Below are 24595 nucleotides of genomic sequence, written 5' to 3'. Positions count from 1 at the left end.
TTCTTGAATTGGGAAGTTTCGTTGGGGCGCGAAGAGATATAGAGCTGAGTATCATCGCCATATTGACGACCGTAACATGAGGCTTCTCCCGCTTGCATTGTGATCGGTAAACCCTCGCTTCCAAATTAATATTGTTACCCACCATTTTTATTTTAAAATATTTTATATGTCCCTCCATGGCATATTTAAGTCCCACTTGAATGCTCCTTGACGAGAGGTGGTCCTTCTGTGTCCAAGATTTATCAAAAACATCATGGGAGAAGATTTTCACACTGACAGCTGTCATTGTAAGACATTTAGCAGTTTGTTTGTCCAAGTTAGCAACAGTAACTAAGGGGGGTGGGGCTTACCGATAGGGAAATTAGCATTGGAAGCTTGGGATTAGATGCGTGAGAAATTAGTTCAAAACACAAGAGCGTTTTAAGGACAAATACCTCGCAAAATTCTTGAAATAAAACACCTTAACAATGTCTGTGGTTTGGTAGCCGTTGAATTATTAGAAAAATACCTATCCCTTTAATACAGTACATGCTTTTAATTCATGCATGTTTCCTGCAAGGTCCCTCACAGCTTCACCCCCTGACCTACACTGCTGATTTCAGCTGACAAAGATGACATGTATCTCTGTTTCACTGTCCGTAACAACCAGAGGAAGGAAGGGAAAGATCCCCTTGGTTCTCCACCTGTAATGTCACATAAATGTCTGATGACATCTGCAAAACAACAGTCCTTTTACTGAAGGCATTCCGGTCTCAGTAGTGAATAATTGATTTGCGTTTAACCCCCGTGGGAGGAGTGCGTGTCATGATTTCTTTTAGCTCTGTGAGCTAGAAGAATGTACGATGCATCAGCGTGTAACTAGAGTCAGCCATCTAGTGCAGAAACAAGGAGATAAGCCCTATCATGTCCCGCTTACTAAACACATTTTCTCTTATTTACTTTATCTCTGTCTCCTTTGTACCCCCATACCTCTGATCCGCAACATACCACATCGGTGACGCTCTCTTGTGTCTGACAGCGCAGTGTGAATGTGTGTGAATAGGAGGGTGGGGGGGTTCTGCACTTAAAAAAGAAAAAATCATTTCAAAAGATATAGCGCTACATATTTAAATAGACCAAAACCAGAATTTGCCATTTAAAATATGGCATTTTTGCCATATATATATATATATATATATATGTATGTGCATAGTACCTTTCGCAAGTTTGTATTTTCTTTTTGAAAGAAATTAATACTTTAATTCAGCAAGGACAACTTAAATTGTTCAAAAGTGACAGTAAAGACTTTTTAATTGTTACAACAGATCTCAGATAAACGCAGTTCTTTAGAACCTTCTATTCACCAAAGAATCCTTTAAAAAAATATCACAGAACAATGTTTTGTTAATAATAAACATTGATAATAATAAGAAATGTTTCTTAAGCAGCAAATCAGCCTATTATAATGATTTATGAAGTGTGATGTGTCACTGAAGCCTGGAGTAATGATGCTGAAAATTCAGCTTTGCCATAGTAGAAATAAATGACATTTTAAAATATATTCAAATAGAAATAAAGCTATTTAAATTGTAATATTTATTTTTACAATATCATGTTTTTTACTGCATTTTGATCTTTGGTGAGCATAAGAGTTTAAAAATGTGCACTGCTGTTAGACATTTTCCTGCTTAGTTTCACCTGTGACTTAATTTGGCCATTTTGTGTCTACAGCTGTCCATTATGTGTACTGGATACCAGCATTAATGACCTTTTGGTGTGGGCGTCATGCCAGAGTGTTTGGCTCTGACGGCACAAAGAGCTGTGCTGGATGTGTGTGGACGTGCAAATTATTGAGCTGAGGCATAGGAAAGGCTTCTAAAGCCTTAAGCTGCCACAGAACAGTAGCGGAGAAAGGCAGAGCCTGGCTGAGATGGTAAAACATCTCAGTGAAGTCAGATTCTTGAGAAGTGCCACCCACTGCTTGTCAGTATCAGAGACGCAGGTGACAGCACAGCACTAGTCAACAATACACCTCTGCAATAAGAATTAGCACCTTGCAAAGACAAAGCCTCTCTTTTCTCATTTGACAGACAAGGTCATTTACCATCTCAGCCAGGCTTTGCCTTATTCCGCTCTTGCTCTGTGCCGTTAACTCTTGTGCCGTTTCACACTAAACCTGTTGCTCCATCAATGTTCAATAAAAACATCTTTTTTTTTTTTTTTCTGCAATCATAAACTATGGGTTTAAATAATAAATTTTCTTAAGGTATGCCTTAAGCCCCATTGTACCCTAATTGATTTAAAAATTCCTGCATGTAATTACATCTGTAAATCATTTATGCAATTATATCTGTATGTCACGGGTTGGCCGTGTATATAATCCAAAAATAATCCACATAACCAACATTAACGAGTGACAATAAACTGAGGAGAACTGAGTCTTTAATACACTGAGGAATGTAATCAACAGAACAGGGAACGTCTCGGTTACGTATGCATGAGTGGGGGTTTCACTTAGAAGCCCATCACCTTCGAGTTCTTACAGAACGAGCCAATGGCAAAACAATGCCATGGGTCTGTGTAATTTGCATAGCGCAACTCCGCCCCACCGCGTGGGTATAAAGGAAGCAACGCGGCAATCTCGCATTATGTTATGCTGAGGACCCGAGACTGAACTCCCGGCTGTTCCAGCAGTACAGTGGTTGTGGCAGTTCTACCAAAAAGACTCGGGAGAATTGATATTGAAATAATAACATTTATTTATAAGCTCAGCAAGCAATCAGGTTCTTTGGCGTAGGCCCCGTTCGTAACTCGCATTCAGAGGGTACGGAATCTGCGAGTTCCGCCTGAAGACGGAGGCGGGGGCGCAGCTCACCCCCGGCGAAGTAAGGAAAGGGGCCATCTGGTGGTGGTGGGGTGGATGGAGGAAAAGAACATTCTGACGTCTTCAGGATGGAGGGGGTAGCCTGTCTGGTGGTGATGGGGATGATGGAGGGAGGACCCGACTTGTGGAGTAGGGGTTTTGAGAAAGGTCCCATCTTAGTGGAGGCGGGGAGGATGGTGGTGCTGGAGTGACAGCATCTGCGAACTCAGACATGTGTAAGTGCTACCCTTTTATGCTACAGTAAATTATATGATTGGATAGATGAAGAGGTAATTAGTGACGTGACCGATTGAGTCTTCCTGGCAGAACTTGCGCTAGCTTCATTTCAGTCTCTCCGACTTACATCAGTGACTGACAAATGGGGGTCCAAATTCAATTCGCCCAAGGGGGGGAACCATGCACATGGAGGCACCTAGCCAACACGAAAACTGCCGCAGACATAACTCTGGCGTTGATGTCAACAGTGCTGGAGGAACTCAGGGCTTCCCAGAGAAACTCACCTGAGGAGAATTTTGCACGTATCCAGTCCAAGGAGTGGAATGGCAAGCAAGTGAAGACACCTGAGCAGATCCTAGTTACCGGCTACTTGAAGCGAGTACACGAGAGGACACTGGCTCCACTCGGAGATTGTAGAATCTCGTGAATGTGTTAGGTGTCACCCAGCCTGCAGGTCAGCAGATGTCTGTTAGCGAGGCGCCATGCGCTGGAGCCCAAGAGGAGTCCACACTCCGCGGGAAGAGCACCAGGTGAAGAAGAAAAGAATGGCTAGTGGAGATTGTAAAGTTGTCGACAATACGTCATCAAAAATCAAGTCCAGTGTGTGGGAGAAATTTGGAGTTATCAGAAGAAAATATTGTGAACGGCTTATTTGCTTCATGCATTTTCGTGTTGGATAGCCGCAAATGTGGAACTTCATCGCCGAGGAAGCACGCAGATAACTGTGGTAACAAAGCAATCAGTTCTATCGAACAGTATTTTTTCAAATTTAACACTGCTAAGTATGTGTGGTGTGCAGGGCGTGTTTGAACCCAAAATTGTCAAGTGTAGGCTAGATGAAATTGCGTGGCATATAGTGTTGTAGCCGCGTCTGTTCGATTGGTAAAATGTTACAAGTGTATAAATGTGTCTATAATGTGATTGGCTAAACTGATTTTATTTCGGGTGCGGGTCGGGTGTCGGTTCTATTTTAAGCGGGTCGGGTCGGGTGCGGATTTTAATTAGTGCTTCTGTCGGAAAACGGGTCGGATGCGGTTCTAAGCACTGCGGGTACGGGCGGGTGCGGATTTACAAAATCGGACCCGTGCAGGACTCTGGCTCAGGTGTCTTCACTTACCAGAACCAGGAAGTATGACCATATTAGCCCAGTTCTGTCAACACTGCATTGGCTCCCTATTAAACATCTTATAAATTGTAAAATATTGCTGATTATTTACAAAACACTAAATGGTTTAGCTCCGCAGTACTTGAGCGAGTTCTTAACGCATTATAGTCCTTCACGTCTATTGCGATCTCAAAATTCCAGCCAGTTGATAATACATAGAATATCAAAATCAGCTGCTGGCAGTAGATCCTTTTCCTATTTAGCACCAAAACTTTGGAACAGTCTTCCTAACATTGTCCGGGAAGCAGACACACTCTGTCAGTTCAAAGCTAGACTAAAAACATATATCTTTGACCTAGCATACACATAACAGATTATAGACTTTTATAATTCAATGTTAGGCTGCATAGATTATGTCAGCCGGAACCCGGAACACTTCCCATAAATCCTGATGTACTCGTTACATCATAAGAAGAATAGCGTCTACGCTAATATTAGTCTCTCTGTTTATCCCGAGGTTTACCGCAGTCTGCCGGATCCAGGGTGGATCCAGGCTGTATCCAGATCTGATGAAGGACCTGCGCCTGGACGCGACGACAGCGCATTCCTGAAATGTCATCTAGGCTCTTCCCTGTGAAGGCCTCCCTCCCCTCCCTTTACCTATTTACAGATAAAGCGTTGTCGGGATAATTCCGGTTCGGGTGGCTACGTGGAAGCTATAAAAATTCTGTTTTATAAATTTTAAGGCCAGACAAGTAGTATGTTGAGGGTTGATTTGTAGGGAAGGACTACACGCCTGCGCACATATATTCAAACGCGCATACCTACAGTATAGACTGAACTCGTAATGCGCATGTGCACGCCATCTGCGTTCTCACTGGTTTGCGTTTTTGAAGTTTGCGCAGAAAGAACTTAAGAGTTTTCTGTTAAAACGGTGTCGTGTTAGCAGCCCCTAAGTTAATAACTAATGATCGTTGCGTGTGAATCAAGTGAATCAATCAAACTAACTTTAGCTGGACAATAACTTTATTCTAGCGCTGCTATAAAGCCAAAATAATCTCTGTTACTTTAATTTCCTATTATCAATGTAAAGCTGCTTTGGAACAATCTACATTATTAAAAGCACTATATAAATGAAGATGAGCTGACTTGACTTGAGGTGGTAGGGTACTCAAACCTGCCTCGTCCCGTCCAGAAGCCACACATGTAGGTTCCATAGATCGGGACGAGGGTGCCAGAGGGTGCCTCGTCTCTGAGAAAGGAGGTCCTTCCAGGAATTGGTCAGGGAGGGGCTGTTGAGACAACAGTTGAGACAACTTTCTTGAAGATGCGAGGGGACAGGGCTAACCCGAATGGGAGAACCATGTACCGTGTAGGGGCACGGTCATATGCAGCGTCCTGACAGAGGAGGCCAGGGAAGGACAAGCGTTCCGCGGGGGCCTGCTCTGACAGGGGTCTGGCGACAGAGGAGGACGAGAGTGGCGAGGCGGAGCGTCTGCATGGGGGAGCTGCGGGGCTGGTACGGGCTGGGGTGCCTTCCTGCAACTACCTCCACGGCGCGGCCCAGGTGAACACTGCTGCTGGGGCCGTGCGGGAGGGGCGGAAGTCGTAGGAGGGCACCCTCGGCGACGAGCGGACTGAGGCATCTGAGCCGGCGGCTGGGTAGCAGCAGCTGGCCGCGGGTTCAGAACATGTTTGATTGCCTCCCGCAGAAGAGGCCAGCCTGGGATATGGGGGAGTTGAGGAAGCGGGTTCGCTCAGCCTCACACATATCAACCAGGTTAAGCCAGAGCTGTCTTTCCTGGACCACGCATGTGGATATCACCTGACCCAGGGAGCGTGTGGTCACCTTCGTCGCCCGTAGAGCGAGGTCGGTGGCGGCATGCAGCTCTTCCATGAGCCCTGGATCAGCCCTACCCTTGTGCATGTCAGTGAGGCCATAGCATGCAGTGAGGCGGCAGCCTGCCCCGCAGCTCTATAGGTCTCTGCCACCAGAGTTAGACAAAAACCTACAGGCATTGGAGGGGTGCCTAGGGTTGCCACGCCAGGTGGAGGCGCTGTGGGGAAACAGTTGTGTTGCTGTGATTCGCTGTGTTCCCACAGGGGAAACCCCCAGTGTACCCTTTGGCCGCTGCCTCAGCGAGGGCAGAGAAGGCGGAAGAGGCTGCTGAGCAGTCGCAAAATGTCAAAAGAGACTTCCACAATCTCATGACCTCTTCATGCACTTCCGGGAAGAAAGGAATTGAGGGCGAATGCAGACGGGTGTCAGCATGCACCGCCCCCAAAAACCAATCATCAAGCCTTGAGCGCTCGGGACATGGCAGAGGGTTCAACACAAGCCTGATGCTCGCGACTGCCCGGGAAAGCATGGCAGTCAGTTCTGGATCAGATAGATTGGGGTGTGGAAGAGGGGACTCTCCCTCTAAGGAGGTCATTGAGTCTCGATCGCAACATTGCGATGGTCATGTTCCCGTAATGAAAACATGACGCATCCATGAATGCTGCCTGAGCATGATTTAAGCTCAAACACGCCATGCAGCATTCGTGCCCATCAGCAGAATTAATCAGTCTACCGCACCCAGAAATACACGAGCGAGACATCTTTAAAAAGACTTGCCACGTGCATCTCTTTTAGAGAGGATAAAACTAAACAGCAGTGCTGAAGCGCCAAATCACTGCACAGACCAGCAGAAGGAATGAGATCTCGCTGGAACACGCCGTCACACCAAAACTGCTGAAGAGTCGCCCGTCTCGTATCTAGAACTCGTAGACAGCTTGCAGTGGAGAGGAGTGAAGAGAACATTCGGCTCCGAAGCAAAAACACAATGCGAGATTGCTTCCTTTATACCCACGCGGTGGGGCGGAGTTGTGCTATGCAAATTCCGCAGACCCATGGCATTGTTTTGCCATTGGCTCGTTTTGTAAGAACTCGAAGGTGATAGGCTTCAAAGCGAAACCCCCATTCGTCAGTCACTGACGTAACTCGGAGTGACTGACCGAAAGGGAACAGGTGATACACTAATCAGGGCCCATTGCAATTAATGAATAACTAGAACTGTTTAAGAGGCTGTTTACACGACACTGTTTTCAACTAAAAATTTAAAACTTTTAATGAGTTTTGGCTGTTCATTTACATGGCAACAGCGTTTTGGATGCCTGAAAACGCAAACTTTTGAAAATGGTTTCAAAGTGCAAGTTTTTGAAACCGGTCTCCGTGTAAACAATAAAAAACACGAATCTCTGAAGTTGATGACGTCATCCACATGTGTTTTACTTGTTTAGTCAATAGTTTAGTCTCCTTGTTTTTCTTCCAAGTCATGTTTGATCTTGCGTGTCTCTGTGAGATCTCGTCTCACTGTGAAAATGTTACAATGGACAGGTGTGTGGTCTCGCGGTCTGGACCAATCTTCTAGTGTGTGCATGCGGAGGATTGTAATGCTAAAAATCGGTTGAAACTGCCCTTATGTCTGTGGTTTTAAAGTTTTAAAATGGGTTAAGATTAAGACAGACCTAAGGCAAAACAGAAATAATGAAAACCATGACCTTAACTAGACAAGACCGAAAAACAAAACATAACTGTGAGACTATTATTACATGTAAGTGTGCATGTGTGTAAGTGCATAGTAGTTAAAGACTCCTAATATAAAGTTGACCTAACCTGGTCTTGAACCATTGAAGCATTAGTCAACATTTAAAGTAAATGCACTCTGATCCCGTCCCTGTAACGAAAAAAGTCCAATTTTGTAGGCCATTTTGTATGAGCAACTTAAAATATAAAACAACTTACAACATTAAGTTTAGGGCAAAGGTCCAACAAACAGGCTGCTAAGCATCTATGTTAATGCACTTTAATAATTTGTGTTTTTTGGTGAAAGCATGGGGATGTACTATGACATATATTTGTTATTCAGGCTTAATTGATGTTTTAGCTCTATGTTGTGTTTTTGGTGAAGTTTCTTCCATTTCATATAGTGCATACAACTTATTTCGGTGTATAGAAGTAATAACCTTTTCGGTTTGCTAAACTAACTGAAACAGAAGTTAGACAGACTATGAAAGTTCTATATCATTATTATGTAATGTTATTGTTCAGATTAAAGGGATAGTTCAGGTCCATCAATTTTTTTTTTTCCATACAAAATTACATAGTAGTTGATCAATCTTTTTACACATTACTCTATCAAGGTCTAATGCATATGTCAGAAGTGAGATGCCTTCTGCCTTGGAGAGAAGAATCCTTCCTTTCAAAGATAAATCTCTCTGAAGCCACTGATTAAATCTTTTTATTTTTTAGCTTTCTCTATGATGGGCAAAAAGTTTAAATTACACCTAGGTTTTGAGTTTTTGGAATCACTATTCCAAGGTAGGCTATATTGTCTCTTTGACTTGGATATTACATAAACTGGAAACAGAGAATTATTTGATTGGCATTAATTCACATTTGAGCACATTGATATGAAGCCCAGATGCATTGGAGAACGTTTTAATAGTATTAAGAGCCAAGCGAATCTAGTCTGAATTCTTTAGGAAAAGGGTAGTATCATCAGCCAATTGACTGATGATGATCTCCTTTCCTATGATACCAACTCCTTGCAAGGCACTATTCTTAATGTAATTGGCTAATAATTGAGTAGTCAATATAAACAAGTATGGCGAAATGGGGCAACCCTGACGTATTCCCCGCTGCAATTCGAATCTTGGAGAGATACCGTGTTTAAGCTTAATGGAAGAATTCCCGTTGACATATAAAGTTTTAACTGTTCTAATGAAGTTTTGAATATAAAAACCATGTTCAATAGAATCGAAGGCTTTATAAAAGTCCAGAAAAAACATCTAACTATCATCCCTCACTAACTCTGAATAGTCTAACAGGTCAAGAACCAGCCGAATATTGTTTGAAATGTGTCTGTTTTTTAGAAAGCCTGATTGCGTTTCATATGTCCTCTAAAATAGTATGTAAACGTTTTGCAAAGATTGTAACGATGATTTTATAATCATAATTTAAAAGACTAATCGGACGACAATTATCAATTAATAATAAGTCTTTTTTAGGCTTGGGGATAAGAGTTATTAAACTTTGTGTTAAGGTAGAGAGAAGAGATCCCACACTATTGCTTTCATATATTACTTCTAATAAAAAAGGGGCCAAATCTTTTGCAATTTATCAATTGCGATTTATTAACCTTTAAGGTTTTGATAGATTCGAGGACCTCAACTAATGTGATGGGGCGTTTACAAAAATCTTTATCAGGAGCACTTATACAATTAATGTTACCTACCGAGGCCATAAAGGATTCAGTGCTGTCATAACAAAATCGGCTGCTGAAAAGATTCTTATAGAAATCTAAACACTATTTGATCATTTCTTTTGGGTCTTCAGAGAGAGAGTTACCAGTTTTGAGCTGATGAATGTTTTAAGTCAGAGACTTTTCCAATCTAAGAAAGTAAGCTGAATTTTGTTCGCTTTATGATCAGTTAAAGGGGTAGATAAAATATCAGTACTGAAATTGTCTTCAAGCACGTGGGAAACTAACCATAAATCTATTCTCATTTGCTTAGACCTTGAATTAGTACACCGGGTAAAAGTTGTGTTATGAGGATGTTTAATTCTCCAAGCGTCAATCAGATCGAATCTTTGCATTAACATTTTAAGCTTTGCATTTGTATTAGAATAAGATCCTGGAGGCCATCTATCAATTGCATTATCTAAAGTGATATTAAAGATTTAACCACCCAAGAGTATACATGTATGTGCATTAGGGAATTTGGCTAACCAATGAACAATTCTCTCTTCTATCCTATCTAAAAGAACATCATTTTCTGCCTTTGAATTGTAACCATAAATGTTTATGACAATGAATATAAAAGTTATGAATTTGAACAACATGACACACATAATGTCCATTAGTATCAAAGTCTGTATACGGAAGTTTTCCAGCGAATAAGTTCTTGAGTGAGAACAAAAAAAAATATTTCCCCAATGGGATTTCCAAAAAGGCACATCCTCAGAGATGCTGTGAGTTTCTTGAAGAAAATAAAAATCTGTTTTACGTTAAAAATCTGTTGTTGGGTGAATAAAAAAATGGCTTTCCATTTTAAATAGTTCTTAAGTCCGCTGACCTTGAGTGAACTTAAAAATAAAGATATCAAAATAAGACATTAGAATAAAATAACAAAAATAGAATTCACTTGAACATTTTTTTCAGAACAGAAGCTCAGAGACAACTGCTAAACGTGATGAGAACAAAAAGCGCCACATCAACTGTAGTTTCGTAGGTATAACCGGACAAAATATGAACATTAGCTATCGACTCTTGACATAATGAAAATATGGTCCTGGCAAAAAAAAGTACCATTATTAAAATATGGTTGAACTTGAGGTAAAGGAAAAACAAGTGGCGATGAAAAATAATTGTATTTTATTTGATTTTTTTTAAACAAGCATGTAAATAGAACACCTTGTCTCAAAGTTGAAAGAATTCAGCCTGGCGGAAAGATCTCTTTTTTTCTCCACAAAGGCCCGACCAGCTATAAGTAGGCAACCTTTCCTGCTTTCCGTGCCTCGTCGACTAATGGCCACACCTTCATTCTACTATCTCTGTCGGCCTTGCCATTTCCTTCGCCTTTTCTTTGTTCTTTTCCTCCACATTCTTGTATCTTACGTAGGCAATGCAGCATAAGCAATGTGCTGTTCTTTTGTGTAATTAAGTCTTTCAGAAAGATGTCTGCTTTTGACTCGGCGGACCCCTCATTGCAACAGGAGAACAAGCAAGGACCAATTAATGAGACCCATTTGATCTGAAGTCACTAACTCCATCTATCACTTACTCATCCCTCCATTAAATATGTTTAGGTAATTAGGCTAAATTAATGAGCAAAGCTGGGGCGCAGCCTACCAGGAGTAATTGCCTGAACTAATTCACTGCCTCTACATCTGCAACAAATGAAACACAGGAAATGCATGGAGTGTCAATGTTTGCTTTACATCCAAACATACATATTTCATTTTCAAACAAAAAACATGTTTATTTCTTGTAACGGTCTTTTATTCTATACAATTTAAAACAAATTCTTCCATGGCCATTCTGACCTCTTTTTTTATTTTTTTGTATTACAGTCATATATTTTCTATTATTCTAATATTAACAAGCATCTGTTTGTACTCTCGCCGCATCAACATGCCCTGCACAGTAATGACCTCATGAACCATGCAAGAATATAAAACCTACTTTACACTCCAGCACTTCCTCCCTCTGGGTAAGAAGGAGCTATTCCTCTGTTTTTTTTAAAAGTAACTTCCCTTCACACCAATGAAGGGAAAAGCCCAGAGGGTCCTCATTAACTCTGGGTTAGAGGTATGCTTCACCCAAATCCACTCCCCCACACTTAGAGTCAAGACCCGCAAGGCTTTTTGTACATGCTCAGCATGCAAGGAATAGCTCTGAGGCAGGCCAGCACTAAAGGCCAAATTCAAAAGAATGTTACTTTGTGCCTTTGTAGGTAATCTAAGCTCACAGGTAGGGCCGATAATGATGTAAATTAAAAGTGTTAACTGTGGTAAGATACTGCTGAGACACTGGGCTTCCAAGGAGAAAGATATTATCTGTTCATGAGCTGAAATCATAGCAATCTGCTTGCCTTCGAATCCTCCAGGATTTGAATGTGTAATAGTGTTTATATGTGCCTCATTAAATGTCATTATTATGCAAGTCGTTAGGTTAACATCGTATAGCGTACTGGTGTACGGCTAATTGATTTTCAGCTGTTTTCAAATGATCATTTAACTTCTCTAGTAGACTATTTAGTAATTGCTTTTTATTGATGATTGATTGATTTATTTGGAGGAGAACAAGTGGCACTTAGAAGTCCTCTGTAAATTTGTAAAATGTAAAAGCCTAAAAGCATATATATAGGCTGCCCCGACTATAAGATTTTTCTACTATTTGACTAGTAGTCATTCATATAAGCCATTAGTCGACTAATCGCACATTTATATTAATTTATTTACTTTAATACTGGGGGAATACTAAACCATAATGAGCCTTTAATATAGGCATAATAAATAGCTCATTCTGCGCTCAAGCGCACACATAAAGCTTGCTGCAAAGCACTGGCAAAAATAATGATTATGAATGTGTCAGAAAAAATCGAAGAGATTTTTTAATTATGTATTAATAAACTAGTGTTTTCTTAGTTAGTGTCAGCTGAGAAGATGAAGTTGACGATGCTGACTTGCAATATAGTAGAAGCACCTTTAAAGTGAAATTCACGAGTTCACACTTACATATAATTTGAAGGGGTAAAGTTTAATGCGTGTTTGGCGTGCTGTCCGGAGGGAGGGCTCCGAGCTCGGAGTTTGGCCCGAACCCAGAGTACTCCCCCCGTATGTAAGTGTTTAGGACTAGAAGCGTGGAGAAGGGGTGGTGGAGGGATGCTGCAAAACTGTCAATGGAATGAGGTGAGACTGCTGAGTATATATACACCTCTTACCATTGATTGCTGAGTGCTCTCCACTTGTGTTAATTATCTGAACGTGCTCCTCCCGAACCTTGTTAATAAAACATCATATAATCAGAGAGTTTTTTTTTCTTTTTCTATTTGAATTGGTTTATTTAAAAGTAGGCATTTCAAGTTTTTTATAGATATATTTCTTGTGTCTGTGAGGAAAATGGCCTACGCAGAGTTTTGGTAAATTTTAATGAGATGCTCCAGTTCACAGAGACCGAGACGTCAGAAAGTGCGTCCTGTTTGTTTTCTTTATTTTACAAAAGCACAGCGTTTTGTTGTTATTGTGAGTTACACAAATAAAAGTTTCAAAGTTTCGAATGATGTATTAATTTGATCTGCATGACCAAATTTTTTGGAGTATAGCCTATTTTAGGCTGTTTCTGCTGTTATCAGGAAAAATGCAAGGGATCGCGCCGGCGCCTCCATGTCATTCAGTAAGAATGTTATACTTTAGCTTCCACACTTATTATGCACATAATAATAGAGCACATTTATCTAGGTTAACGTTAGAGCGAGCGGCCAAGTAAAGTTGCTACTACTTACATGTTTCACGAGTTCACACTTACATATTATATTATTAATACTAAAGTTATGTGTATTTGGCGTGCTCTCGTGCTAAGTAGGTTAATTATCTGAACGTGCCCCTCCCGAACTTTGTTATTAAAACTATAATTTCAAATGCTAAGCCATATTTAATTACCGCAAGGACCTGCCGTTAACGATCTGCCCCTAAAGGACTTCATGACTTCATACATGACTAATACAATTTTGGTCGACTAAGCCTCTTCTACACAGATGAGCCAAAACATTATGAGCACCAGCCCAATATGCAATTGGTCCTCGGTGTGCAGCCAAAACAGCACTGACCCGGTGAGGCATGGACTCCTGAAGACACCAAGACGTTAGCTGCAGATCCTGTAGGTTGCAAGGTAGAGCTGCCTTGGTTCTAACTTGTTGCACATCCCACAGATGCTCAATTGGATTGAGATCTGAGGAATTTGGAGACCAGTCCAGCACCTTGAACTCTTCATCATGTTCCTCATTCCTGAACAATGTGTGCAGTGTGACAGGAAGCATTATCCTGCTGAAAGAGGCCACTTCCACCAGGGAACACCATTGTCATGAAGGGGTGTACCTGGCCTGCAACAATGTTCAGGTAAGTGGCATGTGTCAAATTTATGTCCACATTAATGGCCGAACACAGCAGAACATTACCCAGAGCATAAAATTTTCGCCACCGGCTTGTCATCGTCCCACAGTGCATTCTGGTGCCATAACTTCACCAGGTAAACGTTGCACATGTACACGGCCGTCCACGTGATGTAAAAGGAAAAGGGGACTCATCGGACCAGGCCGAGTTCCACTTAGCTTAACATATTGGACATGTTCAGGATACACCTACACACCATGCAGAACATTTCCATCCAAATATATTTCTTTTTCACCGCAATGAATCTCCAACAGGTCAGCACCCTGAATCTCTCGATATAATTATGCTCACATACATGTGAATATAATCACTAGAAAAGACCCAGAATACGTGAAAACACCGAATAAATGGAAGAATTAATGAGACAGAATTTTTTCATTTTCTCTCTCATGCACTTCATTTTCAAAACATTCTGGTGGTCATTATGGAGGGCAGAAAGGAGCTAACTGTTTCGCAGCAAACTTTAATTTTCTTTATATAAAGTTCTGCTTGTAAATGTAAGATGATTCAGCTTTTTCATGGGTACATTTAAGGTAAATTATTTCTGCTGTGAAGTCTACAGCGCCTAGAGCTTTCATTATCAGCTAGTTGACACTGTGAAAGTGTTGTGGTGGACTCACGGTTTCTTTGATTAGAAAAAAGTAAGTCCACAAATCAACTTCAAATATTATGTAAAGACATATTACATACATGCAATGCTTTTACGTACATTGGAAAAAGGCATGTTCTCTAAAAAAAAGAAAAGTACCATGGAAATACCATAGCCTATGAATAAGGTAATCATTCAGTATCATGATACAACTGATATCATCACTCTGTCGTGGATGTACCAACATTTTCTAAAGATCTGTTGGATTAGTTGGAGTAATAAATGAGGGGAAAAAAAGATTAATGAACAAGAAAAAATAATATACTGTGATCTTAATTTATTTATTTACTAATTAAATTCACAGAGCCTCAGGAAGTCTGATAAATGTGTCTTTCCTGTGGGGATATAAAAACACACAATCATCAATGGCTCTGAGGAATGAATGACACAAGGGACTGGAAAGAGGGTGGCATAAAACGTTCTTGTCAGCCCATTTACAGGTGACAGCTAAATACACGCTAATAACTACCCAAATGTGACACAACATGCACCGCCCCATGACTAAGGCTCTGCATTTTTACTCTTACAGAACAAGAAAGGCAGGAAAGTGGGAGGAATACATTACTTGTGTTATGTTTGTGCGGTAGATCGGATGAAAACAGCTAGAAACAAATCAGACATACCATACAAGCTAAATTCTACTTTTTGGTGATGAAAAGCTACTTGAGTTGACTAGAAGATTTTAAAATGAATTAGAGTCATAATAGACCAAATCTAATTGAGTGAGACAGGCATTCTTCAGAAATTACGGTGAAGTGTTTTTGATTGTGGAAAAAAAAGAGGATCCTAAACATGTTTTAGTCTTGCTTAAGTGTGGAAGCACAATAGGGTGTGATTGTCACAGACGAGTTCAATATCTAGTAATTAGGGCGTCAATGTTTCTATTCAGATTCGACAGCATTCTGTTAATGATTTTCTGTTTAAAGGACAGATTCCCAATGAAAGACGAATGAAACACGCCCTTGATGTTTCAGAGGGCCTGACTTTAAAAATACTGTCATGTTTAAAGATTTGAGCACTTGATGCTTCCAGTTTTAGGGCTCTGCAATAAATCTGGCACCCATCATGTAGGAGGCTGTCAAATAATCTCACATATCCAGCAAATCAAAATGTCACATCAGAAAATTACTTCATTTGGTAATTTGGATGTTTTAAAGAGAAAGGGAAGTATAGCAATAGTTCCAATGTGATCTCATGAGAATATGTGTATATTTTTAGTTCTACCATATTGACAGCACTAAAATGTAAAGTATTTACGCTTTGACCACACTAAAACGTAAATTATTTACATATGAACAACTTTCCTGAGGTACAAATTTGTACGTATTCCTATTTATGAATATTAAATTCGTGGCATTGATGTTTTTACTATATTCAATTATCATATCAATTACATGTTTTCAGTCGCATTTATTAAATGCAGTTTACTCATCTACTTAATAAGAAATAATAACATTTCGCTCTGTTCGTGAATTCTTCTGCAAACTCGTTTCAGAGGATTACAAGACTGTACTTTATGAATAACATTTCTTTAATCGTTTAACCATTTTGTAATATCTTGTTTGTTTTACGTGAAACACAAAAGGCGTTTTCTCCTATACAGCGACTGACAATAAAACCATAAAATACACCAAAACACAACATAAATTCACAAGACATAAATTTTTTTTGCTCGATGTAATCCAAATCTTTAGAATCCATACGTTTGCAAGGAACAGATCCAAATTCAGCCCTTTATACAGCGATCTTCATCTCGACCGCAAATGTCAAATCCTGTGCAGACGTCAAATTAGCATTCATTCAATGCTGATTACGATTAATTCAAATTCAAAAATTGTGCCCCGAAGAAGCGCTACGACATGTTTTACGGCAGTGATATCAAAAGCTCATTGGCTCTCGCCTGCTTCGTCACAGACTGCGACATGGAGTGAAGCCGGTGTTATGTCCAATTTCGCCCCCCGCCCCCTAGCATTGGTAGGTTTAGGATTAGTTGTGGGGGAGGGGTTAGGATTAGACAATCAGGTACTGACTTCAACGAGGGGGGTAATAATTTGGCAGGGGGTCGAAATCTGGCACAACACCGGATTAACATTTTCATGGATTAATAACTTAAATTCTGATCTGTCCCTCATTCAAAACTGTTATATACCGCCAGAGTGCTCTGCGACTCCAACACATCATCATTTGAAAGACTTTTGGTAGCGCTTTTGTAAATAAATTACTGTGATTACTAGCAGAGAGGGACAAAAAGTACTAGGTCAACGTGTTTCCACAACGCGTTTTCGTTCAGAGCCAGCGTACCGTGACTGAAACCAGCAGAAACGGAGGAGCAGAGCAGTGAGAGGAGCTTGTCACTGCCCCGGCAAGTTTAAAAGGCTGCACTGCACGGTTATTTATAATGGAGGACCATACATATGCTGAGTCACAGGATAAGGAGTCCTCGTCATTGAAAAAGTCCAAAATAGACCGTAAAAGGAAACGTGACCGGAGATTACGAAAAACAAGGGTTAATGCCGGGATAGCTTTTTGCAGGTGGAAAGACCTAATGCAGCAGAAAGCTTTCAAAAGAGATGCTGAAGTTGCTTTCTTCTCGACAGGTAAGTCAATGTTACGGTCTTGAAATAACAAACCTGTTCACCCGAAGGAAAACTCAAATTAGAAGACATCCTGTCATAGCTTTTTGGTACATAACGGCTACCGTAGATGCAACACGAGGCGCTGGAGAGCACTATTCGTTTGAATGCAAAATACAATTTCACCACTAGATGGGAGAAATTCCTACACAATGTCCCTTTAAGTTTGGGAGTAGGGTTAAGGGATCTTACATTTATCTATAATAAAAAGGGCAATTATACAGATATCTGATATATGAAAGATTCGTAAATATTTAATGTTTTGTAGCTGTAAAAACTAGGGGTGCGCCGATCCGATATTCGGTATCGGTATTAGTCCGATACTGGCCAAAATCACTGGATCGGATATTGCATGATTCGCGGGAGTATAACCCGATCCGATACGATCACGTCCCTTAGTCCTAAATTGTCATACAAATGCTTAACAACACCTGAGGGACATGCCTTAAAGAGAACACGCGTCACGCAGCGTTGCCAGATTTTCACATACAAATCCCGTCCAATTGCTTCTTAAAAATAGCCAATCGCGTTTCGGGGTGGGAGAGACCGCGGACTTGGCAACACTGGCATCACGTGAACGGTAGCTAGAGGTGAGTGAGGTAAGCCCTCTCAGCAATTAAGTTATCATGTCAGCTGTGTGGAGTTATTTAAAATAAGACGCGATACGTTCATAATTAATAAACTACAGAACAGCGCGAGCAGGAAGCGGCGCGCCTCACGCGGGCACGGCTTAAGCCTTGTTTATACTTTCGCCTGGCTCCGCAGCGCGAGTCTCCGCAGACTGCGCGCGCACCTCCCGAAACGGACGAGGCGTTTATACTTGACGCGCTCGCCGTTGTACTATTCTTTGAAACAATAGGGGGCGACTCGAGTAATTGTCCTCTAAACCACCAGGTGATTCCTGTGAGAAGAAGAAAGCTATACACACGTGACAATGTTTATTTTAGTAACATTTGATCACACCACAAAAAGAATCGTGTAAAACCCAGTAAACCCTGAGATTATTACTCGTGACAATAAAACAAAATATATGTATACTAGAATGTGTAAAAAACATAACTAAATCAACGATCTCCTTCATATTTTCTAATTTCACTAAACATTTCATTAAGTTTCGTGAACATTTTTATTAAACATGGACCTTTATGTTCATTAAAAATACTTTTTATGCTATTGTATGCTCATTTTTTAAATGTAAGCAACTCATTTATACTGCAAACTGGGTGCTGGTGTGGTGAGAAGTTCGAGCTCGGCCAGATTCGGCTCGAAGGCGTTCATCTTCGGATGCGGCGCCGCGCGCGTTGTTACAAAAAATGTCGCGCACACCGCCAGCCGAAATTGGGTCTTGCGAACCCAACGCGCACGACCGCCCACACCGCAATGACATCATTTTTGCCGCGCGCACCTTCGCGCTCGTGCGGACGCGTCGAGTATAAACAAGGCTTTATGCTCCGAGAACGGATTACTGCACTAGTGATATAAAACGCATCTTCCCCATGAACAACACAAAGTAAATACACTCGCACGTAACACACACACACACACACACACAGGTCTGTTAACTTAAGCAATACTTTTAATAAGGTAGTCTAATATTTTTCTGACTAACAAATTACTGACACAGTAAAGGGTAGATTTAAATACATAAAAACGAAATTTAAATAAAGAAAAAAACGAAATTTAAATAAAGAAAAACTCAATTTAAATAAAGAAGAAACGAAATTTAAATAAAGAAAAACGAAATTTAATTAAAGAAAAAACGAATTTAAATAAAGAAAAACGAAATTAAGTTAAATTAAAAATGAGATTAATTTAGATTGATAATAAGGGGTAAACAGCTTAATACATTTTGTTTCTATTGTTCTATTTTCCACAATGTCAAAGCAACGCAGCTTAACCCAAAATACAAGCTCGCAGGCATGCACTTCTGTCCTTACAAACTCCGCTGTTCTGCGCTCTAGCCAGAATACTACCATTGCAGGAACACTTTAGCCAACTCAAGAAGCATCAAATAACGAGGTTTGGTTCCTTCAACTGTCCATCCTATTAAAAATGGCTAGGCCTTATAAGATAGTTGTAAAAAAGAGTTCTCGGAGCATATAAGCCCTGCCCGCGTGAGGCGCGCCGCTTCCCACTCGCGCTGTTCTGTAGTTTATTCAAAGTTTATTCATTCTGAACGTGTCTCCTCTCGTGTGTCTATCTATATTTCGTCAGATTTTATAGTGTTGAACATATTCAAGTGCGAATGAGAACCATTGCGAGGGGGATGCCAGGTGTAAACCCCCCCCCCCCCCCAAAAAAAAACGAATATTCGAATGTCAAATTCTCAAATCGAATACCAACCCACCGAACGAATATTCGAATAGTCGGGTACAGCCCTAATGACTACATAAGAGTTTTGTGTTACATCCAGTTTTTGGCACTGGAATTATAATTTTTGTTTTATTTGCACAGTTGCACTTTAAATTTCATTAATTGAATGGTGCTGAATAATTAAAAATGCTGCTACAAGTTCTTTTTAAAAATTGTTTTAATAAAAATTAAGCAGCAGTATTGCACAACTGAGTCATGTTGTGGGCTACTTATATAGAACATTTATTGCACTGTTTGAGCATGATGCTTTTAAGATGGCTAGGTTAAGCACAGTGCATCCTCCTGACAAATGTGTTATTAACAGCTTAATTAAGAAAAAAATATATGGTATTGTATCGGTATCGGTATCGACAGATACTCAATTGTGTGGTATCGGTATCGGACATGAAAAAGTGGTATCGAGCCACTCCTAGTAAAAACTAATAATGCCACGTTTAAATGTTGCCGATACGACCATATTTTACGTTTCAGCATCTATCTAAACGTACAAAAAGTACATTTAGTGTCTTTGAAAGTTACATATTAATAGCTACGTATTAACAATGAGACCATGGGTGCATTTCCCATAGGCTACAATGATGTAACTCGCTGCTTAACTACAATAGTACAATGCATCATTGAAAAAATCAACTTGCAGGTCGAGAGCTGTCGTTCCAACCACACAACTTTTGCGAATGTTTGTTGGTTTCGGAAACACCGACTCGCTGAACTATGCGGACAACAACAGAACTTGCGAACATAGTTGGCCAACGATGCTTTTGGGAAACGCACCCCAGGCTGATAGTTCACCCCAAAATGGAAATTCTGTCAGCATTTACTCACCCACATGTCGTTCCAAACCTGTCCCAGTCAGCAAATTACCTTTGGCACAGATGTGGGCCAGATAAACAGCTGAGCTGTGGCCCAGATTAGTTTGTGTTTGCCGGCCCAGATATGGCCCACATCTCCTTTGCCAGAACTGAACCAAAGGACTGCCATAACTCCACCAAGCATGAGCCAAATACTACAAATTCATGTGGCCCATATGTGGGCCTGGTATGCAACTTTAGTATGGTTGAGTTCTGTTAAAATCTAACGGCCCTTATGTGGCCCACATGCAGCTGACAGTATTTAAAGTCTTAACTCACAGGTAAATTAAACACTCAACAACAAATGTACTCAAAACTATTTATTTTGACAAGCATTTAAATAATTACAGCTAAAGTGTTGTACTTAATTACAGCAGTATTCAGTTGAAAACATTTCATAAAAATAAATATAATTACAGCAAGAGTTGAATAATAACAGTAGTATTCAGTTGAAAACATTTATCAAAATAAATATAATTACAGCAACAGAGTTGAATTTAATAATTACAGTAGTATTCAGTTGAAAACATTTAAGAAAACATAATTACAGCTACTGTTTTAGTTGTACTTATTTTAAGTAGAATTCAGTTGAAAACATTCAAGAATACAAATTAATAATATAAATAGCATTCAAAGCTAATTTTTTACACTAAAGTTCAAAACACTCGATCAAAGCTTGTATTAATGTTATGTTTAATTAGTCCAATGAGAGTAATACAAATAAATCACAGTTGGTAAAGAGAACTTTAAAGAGAAATTGAGAAAGTTAAAGCAAACTTGAAAGGTAAAGAGTTGAGAAGTGTGTTGATGTGCAGAGAAGTCTCCAATGAGGGTCGGCAATGTGTTGACCTTTTCCAGTAAGGGGATTCTGCCTGACTGCACCTGCAATAAAGAAGAATTTAAATAATGTTAGCAGCAATACAACCTGGAAGCTAGAGCTGCAGGATAATACAAAAAATCATTAATGTAAATATCCTTTAATATTTTAATTGCAATTATTAACAAATTAAACACCTCTGAATTACCAGTGTATGAAAGTTTTTTTCCAGTAAATTTTCAAAAGGAATTGCAAATTGTATTTTTCAATATGTGGGCCAGAATTATACCGTAATTCCTTATGACAAATTATTTCGATTTTTAGAATACTTTTGCACCAACAACCGGTTAAAATTTACAGCACTGCATGTATTCTGCTTCTTTTTTTAAAAAAAGACATGCACACTCTAATGTAAAAACACACCAACACAGATAGCATTAATGTCATGTTTTAGTCCAAAGACAGAGTCTACAAAAATAAGTGTTTTTACTAACAAAAAATAAACTCAAGATAATCCGCAATGATGCGAGACAATTTGAAAGCAGAAACACAAACAATAATGGGCCAAGTACTGAATGCAAGGAGGAACATAAAGGGTTAGTTCGCCCAAAAATGAAAATTCTATCTGTAATTACCCTCAAGTTTTTCCAACTTCTGGGTTGTACGTCAGAGCGTAGACTCACTATTGGCCGACGCTGGTCATGTGTGGGATGCTGGCCAGTCGTGAGCCTACGTTCTGACGTACAACACAGAAGCGCTGTGCTGTTACACTACGTTGAATAAAGCCTTTATTTTAGCTTGTTTTGCGCACAAAAAGTATTTTCGACACTTGATAAACTTAAGGTTCAGCCACTGTATTCTTGGACTATTTTAACAATGTCTTTACTAACTTTCTGGGCTGGCAAGTTTCAATAACAGAGAAGCCTATGGAGGAGTGAGACAGCTCTCAGATTTCATCATAAATATCTTAATTTGTATTCCGAAGATGAACGAAGGTCTTACGGGGGTTGGAACAACATGGGTGAGTAATTACTGACAGAATTTTCATTTTTGGGTAAACTAACCTTTTAAATACACAGTGATAATGAACTAAATACAGATAGTTGTAGGCATGCGCTGGTATGAGACTTTGACAGAATGATAATCTTATATTGTGATTACAGCTTTAAAATGTATGATTGAAACAATATGATTTGCAATATATAAAAAATAACTTTCTTTAAAAACAAAACATAAAACTTCTAAATAAAAAAATGCAGTCACTTAAGTGAGCCACGGATGTGATCAGGTAATGACAAAAAAAGTTGTTTGGTTCGATACTGAGATAACAGAAATAAAAATACAATGTTCTGTAAAGCGGTTTTGAAAAGTTGTGAATTGTGCAAAGTGCAATACAAATAAAAGTGACTTCTAAAAAAGGTCTCACCAATGACAACTTCCTTTACGACCAGGCGTTGGACACCAATCTTCCCATTGACTTCTCTCCAATTCATAACGTGCCACAGCAGTTGTAAAAGTGCCTTTCAGCACTCTCCACACGGTGTTATCCAGGTCAAAGCCACCAACCAAACCCACATAGGTAATCTGATAGGAAAAAAAAACATTGTGTAAGTGGTTGAAATATGCATTTAAATAGACCACCCTAAAATGAAAGTGCTTTTATATTCAAAAATTAACTATAAACTATTATTTACTCCATCTGAAACCATATTTTCTAGGTTTTTAATATGGAAATGATTGTCATTGCCCCACCCATACCACACATTAGGGCTGGGTGGTATGACAGTATACCATAGCATGGTATATAAACTATATCGTGAGAAATTAGAGTAATTATAAAAATGTCCTGCCTCTTCCAAGCTTTATAATGGCAGTGAATGGCTGCTCAATTCATTGATAGTTAACAGAAATACAGCAATTCATTGTTTGTTCATGTTAGTTCACAGTGCATACTAAAGTTAACAAGTACAATTTTTTATATTGAATGTGTTAGTAAATGTTGAAATTAACATTAACACATATTAATGTATGCAGTAGAAGTGCAGTTCATTATTAGTTCATGTTAATGTTCAGGTATTGTATCGAAAGTCATAATTTTGGTATTGTGACTTGACACTAATAGCCTAACGTTAACATTACAACTTTTAATTTTAAAGAGGGAAAGGTCATGAGAAAAAGTCTTGGTTGAATATCATTTCAGAGTTAAATAAAGTACAAAAAAAAAACATACAATAATGCACACGTATTAATGTGTTTATTCTTGGCATTTTTATATTATTAGTTGAATGATTGTGAACACAAATTAGGATTTAGGTTTTCTGACAAACAGTAACACCGACATTGGACCACGTCGCCTTAATTCACAAATAGGCTACTAGGCCTACACAATGACAAACTATACTATTTTATTGTGTACGACAGTGAGCTGTTGATTTATAAACAAAAACATCTTAATTTAAAACGGCAAACCAGCGAACTGCTATAGCCTAAGTTAACGGTTAAGTTACATTAAACTTTATTGTAAGTTATAGCAGTAAACTGAGGAAAATATTAGCTAGTTCAACCCCTTCCTCGATGGAACGAATAACTAAACGCATAATAACATGCAATATTGACACATAATGCTGCATATTTCATTTATATGACTTTAAAATGCCAAAACATCACTTACCTGAATGTACACAGTCGTGAGGAAAGCAGAGTAAAAGGCGTCAGCTGGCCAGCGTCGCAGTCAAACTCGCGCCGTAGTCTCACTCCACCAATAGGAGGGAAGATGCAGAGCAACCTGAGGTGTGGAACGGCGGATGTTTGCCGCACTTGATTTCAGGATTCCTGTGTTTTTCCACGTACAAGCCAAATGTTTACCACAAGTCGGTGTTTCTCACTGTGTGCCATAGCTCAACCACATATGGTCCTCATGTGTTCGTTGTTATCTGGGCCATATACCTCAAAATCAGTTGTGAACCAAGAGAGCATTTCCCGCAGATTTTAAAGTTATGGCAAAACAAATATGGCTACGATTTGGCCCATATCTGTTCAGCCATGCCACATCTAGGCCATATGTGCCAGATAATACCTGCATGTGGCCCACATGTAATTGCTATCTGGGGTATGACTGTAATCTTTTGAAGCCACAGAACTTTTAGCTCTGTTCCTCACTGATTATCTGGGGTGTGTTTCTCGAAAGCATCATTAGCCAAAATTTGGTTGCAAGTTCCATCGTTATCAGCATAGTTCAACGTGTCAAAACCATAGTTCCAATGAACATTCGCAAACAGCATCGCAAAGTTGTGTGGTTGGAATGACATGCAGCTCTCGACCTGTGGTTAGAAGCATAGTTTCTACTTTGCATGAAATATGGACTTTGCATGAA

At 39.7% G+C, this 24595-nt stretch overlaps 1 long non-coding RNA gene across 1 annotated transcript; it reads right to left on the bottom strand.

Moving 5' to 3' along the window:
- Nucleotides 1-20452: 20452 nt before the first annotated feature.
- LOC311278897 lies at nucleotides 20453-24327 on the bottom strand. The gene is made up of 3 exons (XR_014625494.1): nucleotides 23894-24327; nucleotides 22649-22806; nucleotides 20453-21287 (listed from the first exon to the last, which is right to left on the bottom strand). It is a non-coding gene; the product is annotated as an uncharacterized lncRNA (long non-coding RNA).
- Between the last annotated feature and the right edge of the window lie 268 nt (nucleotides 24328-24595).

Source organism: Rutilus rutilus, assembly GCF_951802725.1.
Source record: "Rutilus rutilus genome assembly, chromosome: 19".
Taxonomy (NCBI): Eukaryota; Metazoa; Chordata; class Actinopteri; order Cypriniformes; family Leuciscidae; genus Rutilus; species Rutilus rutilus.
Note: the sequence above shows the minus strand (reverse complement) of the source record. Positions and strands in the feature narration are given on the sequence as shown.